The following is a 25,407-nucleotide window of genomic DNA, read 5'->3' as shown; positions in this document are numbered from 1 at the left end:
AATGTATAAGAGTCGAAGCAAAATTGTAAGAAAATTTGTTGAAAAACTGCTTTATACAGGATAATGTTTATGGACATACTTACATTTTTAGAACTTGATTATAGAGTTGCTTCGCTTATAACATTATACTTTGTTGTCCCAGGAATCAATATACCAAAAATCAGATCAATCGGATGATTAGAACACATAAAAATTTGTTGTTAAAAAAGTAAAAAATCAACATGTTTAAAATGGACGTACGGACATTTTGCTAATGATTATAGAGTTGCTACGCTTTCTAAATCGTACCTAACTATTAAAGGAATCACCATGCAAAATTTGAAATCGATAGGACAATTCTAACATGCCTAAATTAACGAAAAAAGCTATCCGTTACGGACGGACGGACGTACGACTACGGACGGACGGACCGACCCTAATTATAGAAAAGCTTCGCTTTTAAAAATAGCGCGATGATTTACCCAAGAAAAACTTCATCCTATGAAATGCGACAATTTATAGCTGACTAATTATTGTACGAAATTAAAAAAAATTGCCCGTACGTACTTAATTTTGTAAAATGTTTGAACCAATGACAGGTCTGGGATGTACCTTCACTATTCTCCTATTGGCGGATTTAGACAATATGTCTCTAGATTATATCTATAGTCTCATATGGATGGAAAACAAGGACTGTTGTGTCTAGAAGTAGCAAAGCAATAACAGCTTGTTTAAATGAAAAAGGGAACCAAACAAGAAAATTTTATTTTGTATTCAGAAAATAAATGTTCAGCCTGTGTAATTTTATTTGTGGGCGCTACTAGATATATCGAAGCTGTGTAAAAGCTCTATTTTTAATAATATCGAATAGTCTTACTATAGAATTGTATTTATTACAAGGAATTGAGTTTCAAACTATTTCAATTTCTTTTTTAATGTACAATAGTCTTTTAATTGAGGAAATATATCCTATAACTACTGAACCGATTGAGTTCTCCATTTTATGGAAGTTTCACATAGGTCTTAAGATTTTTATGGGCTATTTGATTTAATTCTTTGTATGGTTTTATGCTACTTATCTGCTTTTCTTTCCTAGTAGTGTATATTATAAGCTCTTTTCAGTATGCTTTTTGAGATAATATATGTGGTCTGTATATCAATCAAGCGAGTAGAATAAATAATTCATTCCTACATAATTTTTTAAAAATTTGCTATGTTTCAGAGTTGGGTGGTTGGTGTCCTCCATAATTTTGGGGGTTAAATTTGTAAATTTCTATCTATCTAAAATCAAACTAATTTTCTTTCAATTCCTGTATATTTGTCTGAAGCAAGATATCTATAAAACAGCTTTATTGCTTTGATGTGCTTTTCAAGAAAGCTCTCTATTGGTATTTTGTTACTTTTAATGGAAGGGAGTTATGGCATTTTTAACAAATAACCCCCTCTAAAATTAGATTTATGAAGGGGTGATATCAGTGATATAAAGGGATAAAGGGATAAGACAATGGCCGATAAATTGATGTACATCATTCAATGATGACACACTAAATTACCCCTGCTGTAGATTAAAATTAGTGGTTGAATGAACGTTTGAACACTTAACTGAATAAACCAATCAATCAAAATTCAGTAAAATTCTCTAAAGTTGTTAAGCAATCGAATATTAAAACATTATTATAAAACTTTGGGGACTAGTGTAATAAACAGCCCATCGTCCCCTCTCTCTCTGGGTGATATAATTTCCCCTCCTAGAGATAAGAGAAGACGCTAGCATTCTGATATAATATGAGATGTATATACATAGTTCTAAAGAATGTAAATATACAATTTATCTTAAATTTTTCTTGATTAATTTCAGCTTGTCAGATATTACCATAAAATAAAATTCCTGCGCTTACGAACAGTTTAGCTTATGACACGCATTCATTATAAATGAGGTAGGTAACTTATTTTACAATTTCACTTACATACAGACAAATTCTACATAAATAGCTAGTTTTGGGGATTTTTTAGCATAGTATTATTGACAGCTTTCCGCGGATAGTAAAGTAAAAAAAACATGAAATTAATTTCAGTTTTATTGGAAAATTGACTGTGACACACTGTGTGATTTTTAGTATGGATCAGAACCGGTTCTAATCCAGCGGATATTAACAGGTTTTCAAGCCCTGCGGAAAATATTCTTATAATGTGTTATAATATAAGATAACGACAATATACAACTCTCACTCTATAATTCAAAATAAGAGTTTTATGCGCGGCACTAATATCTGCTGGCTTATACTTAGCTCACATGCTTATAACCATGATAAATGATCTGAATTATAAGAATAAACCTAATCATTTTTAACCATTTACAAGGCAATAAAAGTATGGGGGGAAGGGAGGGAGGAGTTGCATGGAATGTTTTAGGCGCGGAAATCCTGTATCCTCTTCAGATTAACTCCTCATCAGAGGTTTTAATAAAATTTATATCATGGATTTTTTAATATCCTAGATTAAAACAATCCAGTATTAAAATGTATCTTAGATTAAAACCATCCTGGATTAAAATATAATCTAGATTAAAAATAATACTGATAAAACCACCTTGAATCAAAATATATCCTAGATTAAAACCATTCCGGATTAAAACTATCCTGGATTTAAAAATATCCTGGATTAAAACCAACCTAGATTAAAACTATCCTGTATAAAACTATCCTAGATTAAAACAATTCTGAATTAAAATATATCCTAGATTTAAACCAATCCTAGATAAAAACCATCCTGGATTAAAATGTATCTTTTAAAACCATCCTGGATATAAATATATCCTGGATTAAAATATATCCTGAATTAAAACCATCCTGGATTAAAAACTGTCCTAGTTTGAAACCATGCTGCATAAAAACTATAAAACTAGATTTAAATATATCCTAGTTAGAAACAATCCTAGATGTAGTTGTAAAATATCCTGTATTAGAAATATTCGGTATTTAAAACTACCCGAGGAAAAATATATCCTCAAAAAAGCTATCCTAAAATGTGAATTTTTTATTTTTTTTTTAATTTAAGCATTAATAACTAAGGATAAAGCTAAATTTGACAGTTACGCGCTTTTATGCTTTAATGTGAGTGTGTGTTTGTGTGTGTGTATGTTTGTGTGTGTGTGTGTATGGTTTTGAGCCCAACTTTTATTATTAGTATATAATAAGTATCTATCTATAGATTTTGTAAGGCGTACATGATATATATTGCTTTATCTAAATTTTCATTATCTCACACCTTTTCATAGATACACATACACTAACCTTTTTCGGTTAGGAAAATGGGTGAATTACAGATTACTTTTGCGATCCACTTAGTTTAGGGAATTTGAAAACGGGATCTTATACATAGTCCATTTAAGAAGTAAGCAAAACCAATTTTATTTTAAGGACTTTCAAGCTTTTTTTGTAGAATGGGTAGTAAAAAATCTAAATAGGTATTTCATGAAAAGTAAAAAAAAAATCTTTTATATTGTAAAAAAGACCTGTGTCTTTGAGACCTTAATTTGAGTGCCAAAACATTTAAGTCCTTATCAGAGGGAATTTAAAAGGGGGGGGGGGGTTGCTTAATCCTAACCTCCACCCCTTGGACGTAATATTTACTAAACAACGCAAAAATATGAGAAGAACAGCCACTCAAGTATGCAATAATCCACTCATGATCCCCACTCTTTTTATTAGAAAAATTGGATAAAAATTCTTTATAGGCAACTAAATCTTTTCACACAAAAGCGGGATCTCCTTTCTTTGTTAATTGCTTTAACTAAGAATGAAGTTAAGGCATAACTTAATATAAAAGAAAAGTCACGTAAATAATTATATGTATATATAGGTATTTTAATGCTTAACTATTTCAATAATTTATTGGTTTAAGGTTTATAGTTTTTTTTTTATTCAGGCTAATGTTTAATTACCAGAAAAAATGCTTAAATTTTGTTAAAGCTTTTTTTGAAGCTTTTTAAAGAACCATAAAAAACGACTTCATTCTGGCCTATCATTGGTCAATTAAATTGTATACTGGTCTGCCATTGGTAATTTTGTCTGTGTATTGGCCTATCATTGGTTATTTGTATTGCATGACTTCATTTTTTATAGGCTTTATAAAGAGATATTTATGTATTTTTTAATTGGTTTTAAAATCCTATTATATATAGTAGTAAGCGTTTTTTGTCTGTCCCGAAGGATCTCGCTAACCGCTGAACCGATATTGTTCTCCTTTACAGTGAAGCTTCTTATAGGTCCTGGGAAGGTTTTAAACTATTTTTGGAGAGGGAGTCTTTACCCCCCTCCCCCCAAAAAAATATTTTTGAAAACTCTTTTGAAACTCAAATTTAAAATGGGATGAGGTCGACTTATCCCCCTCTTACCAGTGCCCCTAGAGGCTTCTAGGGGGCGTAGCCGCTAGTAATTAATAGAGAGGTAATAAAAAATAGTTTTATTCATTATTACAGAACTGTTTAAAATTTGTATTCAGTCTAACGGACAGACATTTATTAGGAGCACAATTTCGATCCTTTATCAAACTTTAACTTTGAAATTATAAAAATCTTTCTCTGTATTGCATTGGTTTGAAAATTAATTTGTTTCAATTTTGATTGGCCTGATAAATATAAGAAATTGAATTTTGACCCAAGGTTAAAAAATTTAATTAAATTAATATATGTGTATCATTTATATTGATTGAATTGATAGAATTCTTAGATGTTTTGTTATTTTATTTTAACTTTAATTTTTTACACGGATGCTTTAATAATTTTTTTTTTATTTCTTTCCTTCACATCTTAAAACTATTTATACACGAGAACACAGTAGTCAACCAGCGATCTAAAGGGATAAGACAATAGCCGATAAATTGAAGAACATCTCCAATGATGATACACAAAATAACCCCTTCTGTAGATTTTAATTAGTGGTTGAAAGTAAAACATCTGAACACTCAACTAAATGAACCAACCAATCAAATTCACTATACACGAGAACACAGTAATCAACCAGGGATCTAAAGGGATAAGACAATAGCCGATAAATTGAAGAACATTTCCAATGATGATACACAAAATAACCCCTTCTGTAGATTTTAATTAGTGGTTGAAACATCTGGACACTCAACTAAATGAACCAATCAATCAAATTCACTATACACGAGAACACAGTAATCAACCAGGGATCTAAAGGGATACGACAATGGATGATAAATTAATGCACATCCCCAATGATGACATACAAAATTAGTTGTTTAAACGTTTGGACGTTCAAATTAATAAACAAATTTAATTAAAGTCTCAAAAGTTATCAAGCCAACGGATAATAAAACTTTGAAATAAACAGCCCAAAGTCCCCTCTCTCCCTGGTATTCAGCACAATAACAATCTAATTTTACTAGCGATTAACTTTTCTTCAGAAAACATATCCTTATACTAAAACATTTTTTATCTTGAAGCATATTTATAATTTGTAATGCTTCTTGAGTTTACATGAGTCTTTTCAATACTTTAAAAGCGTGAAAAATTGTGAATTTTCAAATGTTTGAGTGACATAAAATTCAATTTGTCATATAAGTTGAGATGTTATCCTAATAGTAAAGTAACAGGATGTCTCTTTGTTTTATCTGTACCGAAGGATCTCGCTAACCGCTGAGCCGATGTGGTAATCCTTCTCATAGGTCCTGGGAAGGTTTATAACTGTTTTGTAGGAGGGTACCACCACCCTCCCAAGAGAAATCACTTATAGAAAAAAATTAACCCTACCTCCCCAAATTATTTTCTATTAAATTCTAAAATAAAAATTGGTGATCAAATTCAACTTCTCAAGTGCCCCTAGAGGCCTAGCAGCCGAAATAATCTACATCAGCAGCAATTGAATTAAAATGGACAACAGGCCATGCCAATATAATGTTTACATTTTTTAATGATTTTAAATTACTAATATCAAAATATTAGAATTAGAATTTTTTTTTTTCACTCAATTTATTCATAAAAATTATGCAATACTTATCAACTAAATAATGTCTTTAAAATTATGTCTTGCAAAGATGAAGCTATTTACTTTTTTCCATGAATGGTTCCTATTCAAATGATCTTGTTAAAATTCATGATTTAACTAAAGCATTCATTTTTCCCTTAAAATGTAAGTAGCAATTTCCTATGCATTCATTGCTAAAGGAATATTAAATATAATTTGTTAAACTTCTTGGCTGTCATATATCAACATAGTATTATCATTACATAAAAGTAACAAACTCTCTGTGTGTCTGTCTGTACCGAAGGATTTCGCTAACAGCTGAACTGATATGTTTCTCCTTTACAATGTAATTTTTCATAGGTCCTGGAAGGTTTATAGCTATTTTGTGGGAGGGTATCACCACTCTTTCAAGAGATATCGCCAAAAAGACAACAACAAAAAATTAGTAGGCGGCGCGACTTACTAGTTTTCCCTTCCTACAAGGGCGCTGAAACTTTTAAAGACCACAGACAAGTGGAGTTGGCGGGTTGACTGACCCCCACATTTTAATTGTCACCTAAAGGCCTCTAGAGGCATAGTTTAGTATATCATAATAAAAGTGGTAAATACTAACTTCGATATATTTTCATGTTGGGGATTATATAAGTTATGACCACTTTCCATCGATGTTAAGATGTCGACATAAGCCGTATAAGTTAAATTAATATTACAATCTAAATCGCAAGGGTGCAAACGTTTGAAATAACTGAATGTAATGTGTTGTTTCTTCTTTGCCATGTCTTTACAGTTGTTTTTTGTTTTGAAATATGTCATTTTTATGTATTCCAAATATGTTGACTTGTACATGGCTACACACATCATAAACATCTTCTAAACAAGTTTAATGTTTTACACAAAAAACAAAACTGTAAAAACACATGAACTCAACATTAAACGGTTTACAAGGTAGGACAGTAAATTTTTAAAAAAATTCATCAGCCGTAGCTGATGTTTTTTTTAATAATGCGCAATCCAAGCCGCCAAAAAGTTAATTTTTTAAAGCACTTTTTGTAACATCTGCAGCCGTGCCAATTATAAAATTGCGACTGCAGAAACCTTGCAAATATACTTTTGCCAATGTTTGAAAGGTTTTACAGGATTTCAAATGTTTCTTATGGTGAATTTAACCCTTATTATTATAGATTAATTTTCTTTAAACTTTGTACTAAATGGTAAATTTTATTCATAGTTTTTCTCCCGGAATAAATTGCATTTTAAGTTATGAAAAAGAGAGTAAAAATAATGCATTTGTTTATAATTGAGTGACTGCATCCACTTGAAGAAATGTTGGATAACAGATAAAAAATTGGATGAAATTGCGAATACGTGTTGCAATTATCCAAATTGATGTTGAAGAATGGACATATTATCACTTGGATCATACACCAGATTTTCATGTTATTTGATAAAATGAATTATGCAGCGGGCTAAAAAAACGATTTCCCCCATCCCCTCCCTCCCCTCTTACTAGTTAAACGGCCCGAACAATAAAAGCGAGGGGAATTTGCAACCTAAGTTGACGAAAATTTTTCTCTTGTCATAATATCCACGTATATTCTACATCCATTTGTTGAAGCCGGGGAGAGTGAAAAAAATGGAACTCAAACTGAATTTCACAACCTTCATTTCTAAGAATTTTTTTATTCTGTTTAGTTTAACTATTGACTTGTACCCTAGCATCATGGGGCTTATTTGAAATAGAGACAAGGATAACAACATCCATAAAAGCTCTGGAACGGTAGGACAAACGAACATGAACACTTGTAGTGTGTCAGAATTGAATAAACAGAATATGAAATTATGGGCCAAACAAATTTTAAGTAATTTTTTTGCAAAACTGCTTAAATCCAGGATATTGTTTAAGGATATACTTACATTTTAAGACTTGATGATAGAGATGCTTCGCTTAAAACATTATACCTTGATGTAATAGGAATCATTATAAAAAAAGATAAACAGGAAAATTTAAACACAGAAAAAAATGCTGTGAAAAAGGTTAAAAATCAACATGTTTTAAATGGACGTACAGACTTTCTAGTAACGATTATAGAGTTGCTACGCTTCTTAAATCGTACTTAATTGTTATAAGAATCATAATGCAAAGTTTGAATTCGATAAGACAATTCTAGCTTGTCTAAATTAACGAAACGGGCTAACCGTTACACGAAAAGATTTAACCCTTACGGCACGGGCGTACAGACGGACGGACGGATGCCAGGACGGACTCATCCTAATTATAGAAAAGCTTAGTTTTTAAAAAACTAAATACAATTTGTTAGATCGAAACACAATGTAATATTTGAGGCTTTAACAAAAAAATATTTTCTAACATTAAATATAAAAATATAACAAAAAATGTTTAACTTATCGAAGATCAAACTAATACAGGGGAAAAAACACAACTCAAAACCATGAGCATATTTCATTTGTTAAGCATTTACAAATTGGTCATTTTACTGTAGATATTTGTTCTTGTTATTATCAGGGATCTAAAGGGATAAGACAATGTCCGATAACTTGATTTACATCCCCGATGATGATTCTACAAAATTACCCCCTTTCTGTAGATTATAACTTGTGGTTGAAACATTTGGACACTCAAGTAAATTAACCAACTAATTGAAGTTTAATAAAAGTCCACAAGGTTGTTAAGCCAACTAAAAAGAAAATGTTATTATATGACTTTGGGGACTAGTGTAATAAACAGCCCAATGTCCCCCCCCCCCCCCTGCCTGTGTTATTATCCTGGAGCCACCCACACGTAATGTGTATGAAGATAAAAACAATACCATAATCATCCCACTTTTTCCTTATTAAATACAGTATTAGTCAGGGGGAGGGGGGAGGAGACAAGTCCCCAAATATTACACTAGTCCCCAAAATTTTATGATGAACTGTTTTCGTGTATTATCATTTGGGATGTACATCTATTTATTGGCCATTATCTATACGTTTAGATCCCTAGGTCTTAGAGATGTCTTATAGCAAGAGATTCAAATCAACACTAATAAGCAACTGAATATTTTTGCATACCATTGTTAACTTAATAATACTAAAAATGCACTCTTTCATAGAGATGATCATTGATCATCTAAAAAAGCGGAAATAAGTAAGGAAAGTATTTTTTATGCAGGTTCATTATCCCTGTTTAACTCCACCTAGGTCTTGACCTGATACAATATAAAAACATTCAGATCTGGTGCAGTTCGCGGTAAAATGTTCCTGGTACCGATTTAGATCTATGAGTTTAAAGGCTGCTAGCTGCCAAACGGCTGAACGTATTTGTCAAGCATGCAAACCGTTTTATGCGGCATAAGAAGGGCTACAAATAATCTGGAATAGCCAAGATCCAATGATGCACAGGGAAAGATTCACTGAAGAAAAAACGCGAAAAATATTTTTTTACATTTTATGAATTATTTATTAAGGACTATTATTTGTAGACCTTCTTTTGTCGGTTAATTTTTGTGCGAGCATAATCAATACGTTCTACCGTTTGGCCGTTATCAGCCTTTAAAGTTCATATATTTTTGGAGATAATCGTTACCAGGAACATTTAACCGTGAACTGCATTTGACCCGAACATTCAATTTCTTGTCACTGATTCGCCACCACCTATATTCAGTTTGTAGCATTCTTTTTTTACCATGCAACACGTGTTCTTTGGATCTTAGCATCCTTTAATAGCTTGCCTGAATTTCTGTCTTTATTTGTTTGTAGCTAAAGAAATATCATATTTTTTTCATCTGGACAATATAATCCTTATAATTAAGTAACAGGATGTCTGTTTCTCTGTGTGTCTGTTTGTATGTACCGAAGGATCTCGCTTACCGCTGAACCGATTGGGTTCTCCTTAACAGGGTAGCTTCTCATAGGTCCCGGGAAGGTTTATAATTTTTTTTTGGGAGGTTACCACCACCCTTCCAAGAGAAATCGCCCCTAGAAAAAAATTTCCCCGACCCCCCCCAAAAAAATTCTCCCCCCCCCCCCAATAAATTTTTTTTTTACTTTTTCTTTTAAAATCTAAAATAAAAAATTGGGTTATCAAATTTGACTCTCCCCTCCTCAAGTGTCCCTAGAGGCCTCTAGGGTCAAGCCACTAGTGTATAAAATTGTTTTATCAACCCTGTATATACAATGATCTCTACTTAGTGTATATACACAATGCGGGAGGGGACATTGGGGTGTTTATTTACTAAACTAGTCCCCAAAGTTTTGTAATCACGTTTGGGGACTTTTATTGAATTGTGTTTAGTTTGTTCATTATCACTAATTGTAATCTACATAATTTTGTGTATCATCATTACGGATGTACATCAATTTATCAGCCATTGTCAGATCCCTGGTATATACATGAAAACCTTTTAGCCAGCAAACGTGTTTTGCCAAATATTTTGTTGATGTTTTTGCGCGCAGATGAGTAGATGAAGAAGCGCTGAGCTTTATTTAGAGTCCACCTTCTCACACACTCGCAGGGATATAAAGGGATAAGATAATGGCCGATAAATTGATGTATAACCCCAATGATGATCCACAAAATTACCCTTTCTGTAGAATAAAATTATAGTTGAAGCGTTTGGATACTCAACTTAATAAACCAACCAATCAAAATTCAATAAAAGTCCTTAAGTTGTGAAGCCAACGAATAAGAAAGAGTTATAACAAAACTTTAAGGACAAGTGTAATAAACATATCCCCCCCCCCCTCCCTGCAGACTCGTCTAAACAAATAATTTAAATATGATACGCTTGGGTGGCTGTGTTCGTTAATATCTCTCAAATCCGCGACCCTGGGCAAACACGTAGCGCATTCGCTCGTTGTCGAAAAGGTGATAGGTTCGAATCTCGGACCGACACCGCATTATAACTACTGCTATGTCAGGTTCGCTTTATAAATAGTTAGAGTTGGGAGAATGCCTTCTCCCACTAACAGGCGCAACTCATTACCATGCATAATTAGAACTCCTTAGACAAAGTTCGTGCAATCAAAGGGTTGGTTGTCTGTTGGATGTTACTTAATCTATTATTCACAAGCGTCACAGTTAGGTAATACCTCCCAAAGAATTTACTAAGATTGAAATGTGGTGTTTTATTTTGATTTATTTTCTTTAAAATGTTTTTGTATTCATATTTTAATAATTTTGAAATTAATATATTCAAAACTTTCGTTTTGGCTTTTATTTATGTTCAATATTAAATTCATTGTTGTGTATATAATTATTAGGCTTTTCTTTTAAGAAGGTTTTATCTATAGTTGTTTCGTAATTATTAATATAGTTATTTTATTTCAGGTTAGTATTGTTTGCTATAATTGGATTAATGAAATTTAAGTGTCTTTCCTATGAGACAAGAGGAAGGTAGGTGTACCTATCTATTACGTATGAATGCATATCTTAGAGCTTTCTTAAATCTGCAACTGGCGGAAACAATTTTTTTTTGTTGATATCGATTCAAAAACCAGCACTAAAATTTACTTTAACAAGGATGACAACATCCATAAAAGCGAAGCTCTGAAACGGTAGGACAAACGGACATTGACACTTGTATAATGTCAGAACTGAATAATTAGAATGCGAATGTATAAGAGTCAAAGCAAAATTGTAAGTAAATTTGTTGAAAAACTGCTTGATACAGGATAATGTTTATGGACATACTTACATTTTTAGGACTTGATTATAGAGTTGCTTCGCTTATAATATTGTACTTTGTTGTCCCAGGAATCAGTATACCAAAAATCAGACAAATCGGATAATTAGGTCACATATAAATTTGTTGTTAAAAATGTAAAAAAAATCAACATGTTTAAAATGGACGTACGGACATTCTGGTAATGATTATAGAGTTGCTACGCTTTCTAACTTGTACCTAACTTTTGTAGGAATCACCATGCAAAATTTGAAATCGATAGGACAATTCTAACACGCCTAAATTAACGAAAAAAGCTATTTAAAAAAGTAAAAAAATCAACATGTTTAAAATGGACGTACGGACATTTTGGTAATGATTATAGAGTTGCTACGCTTTCTAAATCGTACCTAACTACTAAAGGAATCACCATGCAAAATTTGAAATCGATAGGACAATTCTAACATGTCTAAATTAACGAAAAAAGCTATCCGTTACGGACGGACGGACGGACGGACGGACGGACCGACCCTAATTACAGAAAAGCTTCGCTTTTAAAAATGAATACAGGATTTATATATATATTTGAAAGGGATAAATTTGTCGTCAATTAAGCATGCTAATATGGACCTCAACTATTAGTCAGTTCGTTCATCCAGTATGGGGGAAATGGAAGGGGTGTATCGTTATTTTATCCAGTTGCAAGTATTATCAGCACATGAAAATTTAGCGCAACTTCCAAGTAATTATATATCGATTACTTTAAAAGCTAAGATTTATAAAACCTTTGATTATAACATAATTAAAAATCCTTTCTAGCCAAAAAAGACTGAGTTATTATATATGGCATGTATGTGATATAAAAAATTAACTTGCCCAAAAATAAAAGATAATCAATCATTGTGTCCACCAAGCTTCAAATTTTCCAAGATTTGACCATGGATGGCTTTAGTATCAGGGATCTAAAGGGATAAGACATTGGCCAATAAATTGATGTATTTCCCCCATGATGACACACAAAATTACCTCTTATGTAGATTACAGATAGTGCTTGAAACGTTTGACACTTAACTAAATAAACCAACTAATCAAAATTCACGGTTGGTAAGCTAACGAAAAAGAAAAGGTTATTATAAGACTTTGAGGACTAGTGTAATAAACAGCCCAATGTCCCCTCCCTCCCTGACAGGGTAGGGCATACATGTGAGAGCGTACAATAATACATGTCTATAAATAGTCAGCGCACTTTACCCCCTAATTATGTTACATTAATGGAGGGGCCCCCATGTAATTAAGCTCACCCCATGCTGTATCTCATTATTCAAACATTATTGGCACGGACAACCATTTTCATTTTAGAAAAGATTAAATTTCAATCATATGATGTGTATACATACTACGTAATATCATACACATACAATTTTTAAATAAAATTTCTTTATATGATTTTTAAATTAAATTGAATTTAAGAAAGAAAAGGTTCTTTAAAACCTAGACATTATTTATATTTTATAATGTGTCCTAAACCTTATGATGTAACCATTCGACAAGGATGTCTAAGCTTTTGATTTTGGGAATTAGGGTAGTAACACATTTACCCCCCCCCCCCTTGACGTCCTTTTCAAACGAGATAGGAAAAAAGTCCAGGACAGAAGGAGAGAGACGAACACTTATACAAAAGCTTCACTACTAATCCATAAAGGCTAAGACGAGGAGACAAACGAACATTAACACTCGTATTTACTGGTACTACTATTACTAGTGACAGAATTTAATAAGCAGACATTTTTAGGACTTGATTATAGAGATGGTTCGATTAAAATATTGTACCTTGTTGTCCAAGAAATCATTGTCTCAAAAATGGGATGAAAAGGATAGTTATATTAAAATAGTTTTTAAAATCAGCATGTTTTAAGTGGATGTATAGTCTTTCTGGTAACGAGTATAGAACTGCTACGCTTTTTAAATCGTACCCAACTGTTAAAGAAATCACCATGCAAAGTTTAAAATCGATAGGAAAATTCTAACATGTCCAAATTAACGATATGAGCTATCGGAACGTAAGAACCAGTTATAGAATAGCATCGCTTTTAAAAAGTATATTGTTTATTAGCAGCACTACTGAGATTATTTCAAGCTTTTAACCAACAAAAATATGACACATGTGACACAGGTGCACTCGAGCACAACATACCCAGGACCTGAAAAAAAAACTGGGGAAGGATTAGATCTTTTTTTACTGGTGGACGTGCGATGAGCACAGATAAGATTAAAAAGAGTAAAACACGTAGTTTAGAATTAAGCACTTCTTTCACTTTTTATTCTTGTAACAAAAAGTAAATGAACACCAAAGCAGCATTAAAGAAATTCACTTTGGTCAGACAAATAATTTTAAAAAGTTTGACAACACCCATAAAAGCGAAGCTCTAGAATAAGAAGAAGGGACAAACGAAGAATAGCTCTTGTAGAGTGTTAGAACTTAATAATCAAAACCTTAATTTAAATGTCTAATCAAAATTGTATATAAATTATTGCAAAATGGCGTAAATACAAGATACTCTAATTTGTAGGGTTTGATTATAGTGATGCCCTGCTTATAATATTGTATCTTGTTGTTCAAGGAATCATTATTGAAATCGATAGGAGAATTCTAACACATCTGAATTAACAAAAAACCTAATCTTAACTGACGGACAAACCGACTCTAATTATAGAAAAGCTTCGCTTTCAAAAATCTGGCAGCGTTTTTCTTTTCTTTAGTATTGGTAACTTGCAACTAAATATTACAAATAATTATTGTTACTAATGCATTTTTGGTTGAATTATATGTTTAGATACATGGAATTTGTATGCATGCACTGTTAAAAATAATTTTTTTTTTAGCATCAGATGATACTCTATATTCTTCACATTAATGTATAGTATCAATCCGTACCTACTAAGAAAAAAACCTCATTACGATACAAGGAAGTTTTCAATGCTGTATTAAGTATTAGGTAATGTTCTGTGAAGTAACATGTAGTACTTAATAATGTATTTGTCTGTAGAGTATTATCCAATACGCTCTTGGGAATAAAATTCAATATGGTAGAAGTAAGTTTTTAATACCCTCCTTTGCAATTTTTCATATCCTCTATCATAAGTTTTGATACGCTGTACAGTATGAAACTGTTTTACTTTGAATGAAAGATCAGTTTATAATATATTGTTATTATATGTACATATACATTTTGTTATATCAACAAACATACCAAGCAGAGCCATAAAAGTAAAACATTAATTTAAATGTAAATTTAGTAAAAAAATTACTTTAAAGATGTTTAGGACTAAACATTATCCTTAAAAATAAAAACTATGGTCAGTCATAATTACAAAAAACAAAACTATAAATCTGAGCATAAATAGTAACATTTCATCTTTGTCTAAAACGACCAAGCATTGAAACACTTCCATGAGAGGTGTGCACGAATGGTGTCTGTTTCAATTATTCTTTACAGTACAGATTTGTACTCTAGAACGTATAAATAGTTACTATTTTAATAAACCATTCTCTTGCGTATTGTCTGATACGCTACAGCGTATGAAATAGTACTAAATCAAGAAACATTTCTACAGCGTATTTTCCGATACCCTACAACGTATAAAATATTACTATTTTTATAAACTTTTCTACAGCGTATTCTATAGTACCCTAGAGCGTATCAATCGATACTAAAAAAATGTATGGGTTCTGTATAGTAATAATTATTGTGTTATATAGTATTACATAGTGTTATATATTAATTATATAGTTGTAGGGTACTTACGTCCAATACTCTCCAGAGTATCAATTGATACTAAATAAAAAAATTATTTTTAACAGTGTGTAGTAAATCTCAGGAAGGGAGGGGACATTGGGCTGTTTACTACACTAGTCCCCAAAGTTTTATAATAATGTCTTACTATTCATTGGCTTAACAACTATGGGGACTCTTATTGAACTTTATTTGGTGGGTTTATTAAGTTGAGTGTTTAAATATTTCAACTACTAACTGTATCAATATTGGGGATATATATATCAATTTATCGACCATTGTCTTATCCCTTTAGTTCCCTGAGTAAAGGTAACATTTTACATAAATACATGTTATATCTGATTGTGCCAGGTTACTCAGTATTCAGGGAGAGAGAGAGAGAAGACATTGGGCTGTTTATTACTCTAGTTCCCAAAGTTTATAATAACGTTTTCTTATTCGTTGGCTTAACAACTTTGGGAAACTTTGATTAAATTTTGATTGGTTGGTTTGCTAGGTTGAAGTCAAACGTTTCAACCATTAATTGGTATCTACGGAAGGTAATTTTGTGTGTCATCTATTGGGATGTACATCAATTTATCTGCCATTGTATTATCCTTTTAGATCTCTGCAGGATACTACAACAAAATTATATATTGAAAAAACAAGAATAACAACATTCAACAAAGCGCAGCTCTTAAATCAAGCGGCTCTGCTTTTGATTGCTGAAGGAAAGTGTAAGGAAATAAGGATGTACGTGGCTGACGAGAACTGATAAAAAATGTTTTTGATACGGATAAAGAGTCAGGGATCTAAAGGGATAAGACAATAGCCTATAATTTGATATACATCCCCAATGTTAAACACAACATTACCTCTCTTTTTAGATTACAAATAGTAGGTGAAACGTTTGGACACTCAACTTAATAAACCAACCAATCGGTAAAGTCCCCTAATTTGCTAAGCGAACGAATAAAAAAAAAATATTTAAAAACTTTGGGGACTAGTGTAATAAACAGCCAATTGTCCCCTCTCTCTGGAAGGCTTCAGAAAATAAAAGGAAGTTAATATGAAATGTTTTGCACACAATAATATAGGATACACAACACATACAAAATATTGTAATAAAAACTCTTCATTTTGATAACATCCTTCTGTTGCTTTGTCGGTCATTAGCCAATGTAACAGCAGGATATATCAATAAAATACAGGGTGGAACTGGGCGGTTTCCCTGAAAATTCTTTGTCAAGCATAGAACCCCCTCTGCCCAATTATTCTGAAATAATTTATTCAAAAGTCAGGTAAAAACAACTCCTCTTCTCCCCTTTATTTTCAATTTCAAAAGGTAGGAGGAGAGATACTCGCTTAAGGCTTTTTGAGTAATTGCATACTTTAGTAACTAAGGAAATACAAACATTATACTTGATTTTAAATTTCAGGAGTGTATACTTCGCCCCCCCCCCCCCCTCCATGCAGTTAGAAATAATAATGATACAATTGAGAAACCAAAATTGACAAACGTTAAATATAAAAAAAATAAACTTTTGATGCATTGTGACATACAATTTTAATGTTTATGTTGAATAAATGTCACATAATATATTATCGACGTGCAATTTTTCCTTCGTTTTTTCATTTTTCAAATGAAACTATGTACTACTGACCAATAGAGGACTTTATTTAGAAAAATAGGTCCTAGGATTGTTTAAGGCTATTTATTTTTTTATTTTAATAGGATTTTGGCTATTTTTTCTGCTTTCCCATTTATAGAGCTCCTAGATGCTAGGGATGCAGGTGCTAGTTTGTTGATAAAACAACAACAGAACAGTTTGAGGGAGGGGACATTGGGCTGTTTATTACACTAGTCCCCAAAGTTTTATAATAACGTTTTCTTTGGGGACTAATATTGACTTTGATTGGTTAGATCATTAAGTTGAGTATTCAAACGTTTCAACCACTAATTTAAATTTGCAGAAAGGGTAATTTTGTGTATCATCATTAGGGATGTAGATCAATTTATCTGCCATTGTCCTATCCCTTTAGATCCCTGTCTAATTATACTAAAATTATACAAGAATGTGAGTGTCCATTATTTAACTCAAGAGAGGTTTAATCAAACATTCCTACATGTCAATTGTTTCTTTGGGGTTGCGCGGATCTTATCTATTTCATGCCTTACTATTTAAAATACCAATAGCGTAAAGGGTATCGCGTCAGCCAATTGGCCAACAAGGTATTTTGTTCGATCATGTTCTAGATATGTTCGAAAATTTTAGAAATGTTTTTAAAGGTTCATTAAAACTGCTGTCAAGCCGTCGCGTCGTTATACAAATAAACCTGATCCACAAAAATACCTTCCAAATGTCAAAACTCAGGTTGAAATTCCAAAATTGTTGATCAGGCCTCACAACAAAAACAAGGCTCCTGCGCCTTCTTTGTGTATAAGACGTAAAACTGTATGTTTTTAAACGTAAGATACTTTTCAGTATGGTTTCGATTTATAGCCGTTGGATTAAAACCACTCCTAAGCCATAACGATTATAGTCATTTTTCTGGGATGAATAAAATAAAAATCAAAGAATCAATTCCTAAGAAATTATTAAATTAAAAGTTTAGACTAAACAGCTCTATAGAATAAATCCGGGTGATTTTAGAAGTATGCGTTTAATATACTGGGATCTAAAGGGATAAGACAATTGCACCCAAAATAATGTAAAACCCTAATGATGATACACAAATTACCCTATCAGTAGTTTACAATTAGTGATTAAAACGTTTAGACACTCAACTAAAAAAAAACAACCAATCAAAATTTAATAAAAGTCTCCAAGGTTGTTAAGCAAACGAATAAGAAAACCTTATTACATGATTTTGGGGACTAGTGTAAAAAACAGCCCAATTTCCACCCCCTGTCCATGTTTAATATCTCACAACCATCCGACCTCACTTGTAAAGATTATCATCATAGTGACAATTGGGCTGGTTTCTAAGTCTTAGAATATGTTGCATCACAACGGTATATTTGCTGAAGTTGTCCTCCTAACCTGCTGTGATGTTAAATTGAAACATTTAAAAAGAAATGGCTTTTAAGTTGACAATTGCGGTGAGTCTTCAATTCCGCGAACCTTTTTATAGTGCCTACAAAAAAATGAAGCCATACTGGCCTACTGTTGGTCAATTAAAATGTATACTGTCCTGCAATTATTTGTTTAATCTGTGTATTGGCCTATTATTGGTCATTTGTAATGTATGGCGTCCTTTTTTATATAGGTATTATAAGGGGCTTCACTTTAGTTAGTCAGTAATCAGAACAGGGAATTCCAAGAAGGAAGTTTAAAGGGGTGTTTACCTCCCCTAAATTAATTAAAAGTATTATAAATATTACCCCTCTTACATAAATAGAGTAACCCCTTGTGTACATTTTTCCCCAAGGGTAAAATTTTGGAGGGTAAAACAAATTTATTCCGCACTTTGCAAAATTAAATCCACACTATAGATAAAAAGCTTGGATGTCCTTCAATCAGAAAAATCATATTATTACAACAACGCAAACTGAACCTCACCTTTTGTCACCTATAATACAAAGTAGAACGATGTCTGTTTGTCCGTCTGAAGCTTTAGATCTCGGTAACCACTGAACCGATTGAATTATACTCTTCAGGGAATATACCTAGTGGTCCTGTGGTGGTTTTAGGCTATTTTCTTAGGGAATGAGACACCCGCAACCCCCCGAAAAATAAAAAAATGCCCATCAATTAAATTTTTTTTTTTGATGATGCAGATGATACCAATTATTTGGTGCTGCACCACATGTACTAAATTTTTTTAAATTACCTTTTGGGGCAAAGCAGCTAGTATGCTAATAACCAAACAGGCCTGCTAATGAACGACTTTAATTTTTGCTTACTACTTCAATACTCTACGAAATTGAAGACTCACCGACAATTGCATCTAGATGACTTTTTGTAAGCACAAATCTAAATAAGAATGGGCCGATGAAAATCAATTGTGATCAATACCAAAGACCTAGAGGGCAGGAAGGGAGGGTACATTGTGCTGGTTATTACACGAGTCCCCAAAGTAGTTTTATATTAATTTTTTCTTATTCGTTCGCCTAACAACTTTGGGGACTGCGCCCCTAGCATCTGTATTCAAGTGGGTAGGAAGGGGCCATAAAAAATAATCTTAAACTATCCCGGGGTTTTTATCTAAACCTACTTCATGACCCATGTGAGGCTTCTCTAAACTTAATCCTTTCAGTAGTTATTGAAATGTTCAGCTTCTTTAAATAAGGTAAGGATACTTACATTTGAAGACATTATTATAGAGATGCTTCGCTTATAACATTGTACCTAATGATCCTAGAAATTCATAATCCAAAAATCAAGTGAATAATCATATTATATGAAGTAGTAAGCGTTGTTTGTCTTTAGCGAAGGATTTCGCTAACTGCTTAACCGATATGGTCCTCCTCTATAGTAAAACTTCTTATAGGTCCTTATATGGTTTTAGGAAACTTTATTTTTGCAAATAAATCGATGTAAGGTTATAGGCTATTTTTCTGCCCTTCCAAATATAGCTCTTCCATATTCCTTCGAATTAAAATAGATGCTAGGGACGCAGCCGCTAGTTGTTTTAAAAGGAAGTACTATTCTCTTTTTTTATGAAAAATATTTTATCTTTTTATTGTTGCTGGCTAAAGTTTCTTTCTGGTGGTGTATATAGTTATTTTGATCTGAATGATTGGTAAGGTTTCTTCTTAATCAGCAGATTCTCATACAACTAGGACAGGTGTTTACGTATCTAGCGCAGCGATAAAAAGTAAAATACATGAAACGTACAGGCTTTTAGGGCAGTATGGAATACTTAAAACCATGTTTTATTTATTACTTAGAAAAAAAACGGTGGACAATACAAACCCTCAATTTTGAAAATTGACAAAATTACTGCTTCTGTAGATTAATATTATTGGTTGAATAGTTTGGACGCAGCCGTTATAAAACTTTGTAGACCATTATTAGTTAAAGTCCAATATACAATAACTAGCGGCTGTGCCCCTAGCATATTTAGGGCTTTTTATTTGAAGGTGTATAGAAAAATAGCCTGAAACTATCCAACGAATTAAATCTAAAATTAAAATAGCTTAAAACATTCCCTGGACATATAAAAAGCTTCACTTTAAAGGAGAACCATATCGGATCAATGGTTTGTGAGATCCTACGCTAGAGACAAAAAACTACTTTATATGATAGAAAGATAGTTTGCATTGCTGTAAACCTAGTTTAGACCCTTTCTTGCTTTGCCGATCAGCATCAAGAAAATAACAGTAGATATACAGACATACCTTTATTTTGTGCAGTGGCTTTGCTACAAAAAAAAATGTTGATACAGCAATTCGTGTTACTCTTAAACAAAAAACAAACAATATGAAAACATACTATAAACACCATTATCTTAATAAATAAACACAAAACAGTTAGGGAGTTGAATCCATTTTTATAGAAGCAGAAATATAATCTATGATTATGGTTTGGACCCTCTAAAACTGTAATCTACCCTTCCAATTTCCCATCTCTTGGTGAAGATATCTTCAAAGCCGATACGATTTTTAAAATATAAGATTCCACTTTTGTCTCTCTTGTTGAAGATATCTTCACCAAGAGAGTCAAAAGTGGAATCTTATATTTCAAAAATCGTATCGGCTTTGAAGATATCTTCACCAAGAGAGGGAAAAATGGAATCTTACATTTCAAAAATCGTATCGGCGTTGAAGATATCTTCACCAAGAGAAAGGAAAGTAGAATCTTACATTTCAAAAATCGTATTGGCGTTGAAGATATCTTCACCAAGAGAGGGGAAAGTGGAAAGGTAGATTACAGTTTTAGAGGGTCCAAACCATAATCATAGATTATGTTTCTGCTTCTATAAAAATGGATTCAACTCCCTAACTGCAAAAGGAAAACAAAATGTATTTTTTATTCTTAAGTAACAGACGCATAAAATACGCACATGAGGTTCAACATTAAGATATATAAGTTTTCCGGAATTTTAAAGTTAGGGGGAGATTTTAAATCTGCGTCAAATTTTAAGGATTTTTTATAAAATTCGTTTTTTCTATAATTCTTTATCTAAGAGCGGAAATGCATTTTAAGTTAATTAATTTTGACCAATAGGATAGGTGGATTTTAAACTACCTGCGCTCTAATTGGTTGAATGATGTACGACATCCAATCAGAGCGCAGATTTTTTAAATCCACCAATCACAGATGCCAAAATTAATTAAATTAAAATGCATTTCCGCTTTTAGATAAAGTATTATAGAAAAAACGAATTTTATAAAAAATCCTTAAAATTTGATGCAGATTTCAAATCTCCCCCTAACTTTAAAATTCCGGAAAACTTATATATCTTATTCAACATAGTATGATTGGGGTTAAAATAATAAGACAAAATCGATGCTTCCTAGATTATCTAATTCGCTATAATATAAAGATAATTTTTTCTCAAATCGCCAAAACCAGTTATCATAATGTTTTATCTTCTTGACTTTAAGTTAAACTCTATCCATAGTATACCGTTTTTTCAGAGAACAAGAAAGAACGTATGACAATTTTAAACGAACAAGAATGGCAACATCCATAAAAGCGCAGCTTGATAAATCAGACAGTCAAACAAACAAACATTAACAAATACTAAGTGTAAACGCTCTTCAAATTTAATATTATTTCAAAATTACAAGTCTGAACACATTACTAAATATTTGCTTGATGTTGACATTCTTATTATTATTATAAGCGGCTGCTATTCAGCCAATTAATTCCAATTGAAATTGCCGCAAAATTTTGTTGGGGTTAAGTTGGCGTTTAATTTTTATGTGATTGAAGGGGAGTGGGTAATAAGGGGAGAGAAAAGGGAAGGGGGTTGTGTGGAAATTTTCCTTTATAATTGTTTGTCAGAATCACATTTTCTTTTCCCTGATTATTATATACTTGATGATGGAGATGCTTCGCTTAAAATATTGTGCTTATTTGGCATAGGAATCTAATGCCATATTCTTGAATTATTCAACATATTAAAAAAATATAACTGATTAAATTACCCTTATAAATTAACTTAAATAGATGTGAAAAGAAGAAAAAATGATTTTGTATGAACCTACATTAGGATATATAAGTTGGAAGGAATTTTAATGTTAGAGGGAGATTTGAAATCTAAATCAAATTTTAAGGATTTTTTTTTCTATAAAATTCGTTTTTTGAATAATTCTTTATCTAAAAGCGGAAATACAATTAAAGTTCATAAATTTTGACCAATAGGATAGGTGGATTGGAAACTACCTGCGCTTTAATTGGTTGAATGATGTGCGAGACTTAAGCTTCTCCAATCAGAGCGCAGATAATTTTCAATCCACCAATCACAGATGTCGAAATTAATTAACTTAAATTGTATTTCCGCTTTTAGACAAAGAATTATACAAAAAACGAATTTTATAAAAAATCCTTAAAATTTGATGCAGATTTCAAATCTTCCTCTAACATTTAAATTCTTTCCAACTTATATATCTTACCCTACATGGCATTGTATGTTATTGTATACAAAATTTACCAAAGTTCTTGATATTAATGTCCCCCTCACGACGCGATGGCTCTTTTAATATGCATACATTTATACGTCTATCAGTTGAGTGCTAAAAAAACATAGATTGTATTTTTCTATTTTGTAAATGACATATAATTATATTATTTCACAATAAAAGTACTAAATTAAAAAGTAGTCTTTTAAGAATCATGTTAGTTTAATGAGGTGTTTAATAGACCAAATGGGAGTTTCATGTTCAACTTTTTTACTATGTTGTATATAGCCTTAATGACAATATAAATATGCTGCTAGGTGAAAATGGCTTTCATTTTAATCTACCACTTGACTTCATGACTATTTCATTCACCCTACTTTGTATTCTTTACAGCAACAGGCTTTGCTTCATGCACCTAATTATGTGTACTGTACGCCTTTAATAATTTATGCCCAAAATAATCTACACATCTGATTTCCTCCAAATATACATATAAAGACCATTTTTCTTAGAACATGGGGGTGATTTAATTAACATTGTCCTATCCTTGTAGCCCTGGCATTGCCTGCGGAGGTGTGACAGACTCATCTAGATCTGAACTGTAGATGATCCTAAATGACTGGATGGGTGATTATCATCCTTGAGTGTCGGTTTCTAGCAACATTCATTATACTTAAGCACCCTGCAGTTACACGCAATTTCAAGTTGTTAGACAACTGTGATACCATAAGATAAAACAACAATGGAACCAGCTTGGTTATGTGTGCTTATGTGTTTTCTGGTGCTGTTACAAAAATACTTTTCAGTCAATTTTAGACAATAAAAGTTTTTGGGTATGGTCCCTTTCGTGGCCACTCCCCTTTAGGAGCGATTCTTCGTATTTTCACTGTAGCTTCTTCCTATTTCTAGCCCCTGCGGTGGGCTCTAAGCCTGCAGGGCAAATTGCCTAACACTACGGGTTAATCACCTAATCCAATATAACCTAAAATAACCTATTAAAAGCCACTTTAAAAGTACGACGAATCGCCCCTTTTTTATGATTTGTCGCCTCTACCCTAAAATGATTTCAATCCTACAATGGATTGTGTTGAATACCCTTCAAATTTTTTGAGAGAAGGGGGAGATTACTTTAAAAGAGATAAAACTGTTGAAAACCTGATTAGGACTAAAATAAAGATTCACTGATATTTATAGACAAATTTGTCCGGAGGATATATATCTAGCTTCTTAAGTCTATTCCAAAAGTGTTATAGTATTTTGGAGTTAGACAAAATAAACTACAATCATTCAATTTCGTAGCAACACTTCTATAATTGGTTATCTCCATTTAGAACAAGTGAATAGAAAACTAAATATATTTCTTGGTTTAAATTAAACAAAAACGTCTTTGTATAGATGTCGACCCTAGGTTATCTATTCTTTAGAACATTGGGATGTATGTCTGTCTTTTTGTGTGTAAAATAACTTTTGCTATACTAGAGGCTAGTGGCGAAGCCACCATTTTTCTACATAGTGTAGATAACAGCTTGTAAACCTGCCAGTATTTGTAATTATTTATCGTATGACTAGCATACAACAAAGATATAAATTTAGCCACTCAGCCGATGTCATGGTCCACCTAGGAGATCACAGAGTGACTTCCAAGCGATCATCGATTTGCTAATGGAGTCAACCATCAACGCCTTCTCACGCTCAGGACGTGGCATTCAACTCATCATCATGGCTTAGCTATCTATAAGTTTCTAAAAGAAACAAAGGTTATATACTACAGAAATGATTCTGTGAAGTATAATCTTGCTAAACACTGACCTTTTTAGGAAATAGCTTGAAAAGACTATAGATAGGTTGCTGACCAGCTGTAGACCTCCACACACAGCTAGATCTAGTTGCTGTATTGCCTCAGAAATGCTATCTTTATACTTTTTCAAATAGCTGGTGACATACTTTGTTGATGTAACCTCCAGTTGGAGGTCTTCTATTGAAAAAAATAGACACCTAGTGGCCAAATTATCGACTACATAACACACGTGTTTGTAGAAAAAACTCTGCAGCTGCTCCTTGGCAGGTTAGGTGTGAGTAATAAAACAAAGAATATTTTTTTTGCATATTTCTATTTATGAGGGTTGACTTCCCATTACTTCATAGGGCGAAGCCCCCATGCTATTATTCTTTAGAAATAATTTTTCTTTTTTTAGTGAAGCATTCATATAGTCCTAAATACCTCTACAGACTAGTAACTTACAGAGACAAACAGTTACACACTTAGAAGTTAATTTACAGTGGCTTGACTATTTGACTTTTAAATTTACATTTTCCAAACTTTGAATTGTCTTAAAGTTATGTAACTATGTTATTTTCCATTACAGTTTTGTTTTTATTTTATATTTTTAAAATCTGAATATTTTTTGCTTTACTTTTTATGGAAATAT

The 25,407-nt window shown here is 32.3% G+C and overlaps 1 protein-coding gene and 1 non-coding gene across 2 annotated transcripts in view; one reads left to right on the top strand and one right to left on the bottom strand.

The window, feature by feature from the left end:
• Positions 1 to 25,407, top strand: part of LOC145315528 (uncharacterized) — a 158,304-nt gene that overhangs the window by 59,302 nt on the left and 73,595 nt on the right. The gene's annotated exons all lie outside the window — the stretch shown is intronic.
• LOC145318444 (small nucleolar RNA U3) lies at positions 24,571 to 24,774 on the bottom strand. The gene has a single exon (XR_013879337.1). It is a non-coding gene; the product is annotated as a small nucleolar RNA U3 (small nucleolar RNA).

Source organism: Acartia tonsa, chromosome 4 (assembly GCF_053477335.1).
Source record: "Acartia tonsa isolate MP-2025a chromosome 4, ASM5347733v1, whole genome shotgun sequence".
Classification (NCBI taxonomy): domain Eukaryota; kingdom Metazoa; phylum Arthropoda; class Copepoda; order Calanoida; family Acartiidae; genus Acartia; species Acartia tonsa.
This window is presented reverse-complemented; position numbering and strand designations above follow the sequence as displayed.